Here is a 1,620-nt window from a genome sequence, read left to right as displayed (position 1 = left end):
GAAAAATAAGTAATGGAGTAAAGTATAGATACCTAAGAAGCGTACTTAAGTACAGTAATGAAGTATTTGTACTTCATTACTTGACACCTCTGCTCATTACAAAGCAAACATGCAGGCAATCCTTCTTCATTGGTAATGAAAGCAAATGATTTGCTCCATTCTTCTTTAAATCCTATTTTCTCATCAGGTATCTTCCCTTTTTTCCCTTGGTGATCAATGGTTCGAGACCCACCTGCCGCTTGTTAGCCTGGTGCCTTGATGAAACGTGTGTTGCAGGCTATTTACACTATGTACACTCTATGGCTATGACACAAATTTTCGTTGAAATACATTTTCACATTTGTTGTTTTAATTAATTTATTATACAAATTAATAATGAATGTTTGTTTTACATCCTGCACACCATATTAAAATAAACAAACAAACAAAAAAATTTCATACATTTTTGAAAAAGCTCCAGGGAGCCTCAAGGGGGTGCTAAAGAGCTGCATGCGGCTCCAGAGCCACGAGTTGCAAACCCCTGCTCTTTGAGGTCTACAGATCCTGCTTCTCATTCTGTTTTTCTTTAATCTTTTTGTTCTGTCTTTGTTTTTCTCATCAGAAAAAGATAAAACCAACATAGCTTGATATAAACAGATATTTTAAATCTAAAACTATACAGAGTCAGTCAATTTTCTCATTCATCCTGCATAATTTTGTCCACGATGAAGAAAATATATATAAATAATCATTTTTCCATATATAGTTTGATTTGAAGAAAATGATTTTCTTCAGTCATCTCCTACCTGATGGATCAGACTAACACCTGGTTCTGTTCTACAGGTGGAGCACTCGCTGGACTGATTGCTGGGCTGGTGGCTGTTCTGATTGTTGCTGTCATTGTTGCTGTGATTGTCCGGAAGAAGAGGAGGACTCCTCCTAATGAGACTGAAAATGATGTTGGGATCCCACTAAGAGCTCAAAATGCAAGCAGCCCCTCCTAGAGCTCTTCCTTCTTCTTTCAATGGATGCGTTGTGACCCCTCATCAGTGATGTCTTCTTGGTCCATTAGGTGTTTTGGGTCTATAGGAGCTTCGTACTCCCTCCCCCAGAGGACCTGAGCAGAGGTGATCAGTTCCTGGCCTCCATCCCAGCAGTATTTATCTACTGGTCAGAACCATCTAGTAACTCCCTCTGTAGCATCAAAGGTTACTTAAATGGACATCACGTTATCAGGGCAGCATTTTCCAACATGCTGAACAGTCTAAACAGTGACGTCCAGCAAAGCCTCAGCTACAGTATCCACCATTCAAAATGGCCCTTCCCTGTCAAACACCAGCCTACTCCCCTGCAGCTTCCAGTAAAATCCCCTCCAACTTCCAGCCACTGGCCTTCCCCTGGGTGCGATTATTTTTTTACTCTGACTCCATCCTTTCACTGAATTTAGTACAAAGACTGATGTTTAAAAAGGAATTGTAGGGGACCAACCACAGACCAAGTCAACCAGGGGCCCATCAAGGAAAGTGGGGAAATGTTAAATGGCTACTACTGTACCAACCTCAGCGAACACACTGATTGTTGATAGTTTGCACTTTTACCTTGGGCCTCCTCCAGGTGCTCCTCTCAGGGTCCAGTAGCTCC

General features: G+C 41.4%; 1 long non-coding RNA gene across 1 annotated transcript in view; it reads left to right on the top strand.

The window, feature by feature from the left end:
• The window catches only part of LOC107104671, a 6,278-nt gene extending 4,865 nt beyond the window's left edge, over nt 1-1,413 (top strand). Inside the window, exon 3 of the long non-coding RNA XR_001482276.1 lies at nt 823-1,413. This is a non-coding gene — a long non-coding RNA (uncharacterized LOC107104671). The remainder of the gene's footprint in view (nt 1-822) is intronic.
• Nucleotides 1,414-1,620: the final 207 nt, after the last annotated feature.

Source organism: Cyprinodon variegatus, unplaced genomic scaffold (assembly GCF_000732505.1).
Source record: "Cyprinodon variegatus isolate N-32 unplaced genomic scaffold, C_variegatus-1.0 Scaffold1839, whole genome shotgun sequence".
Classification (NCBI taxonomy): domain Eukaryota; kingdom Metazoa; phylum Chordata; class Actinopteri; order Cyprinodontiformes; family Cyprinodontidae; genus Cyprinodon; species Cyprinodon variegatus.
This window is presented reverse-complemented; position numbering and strand designations above follow the sequence as displayed.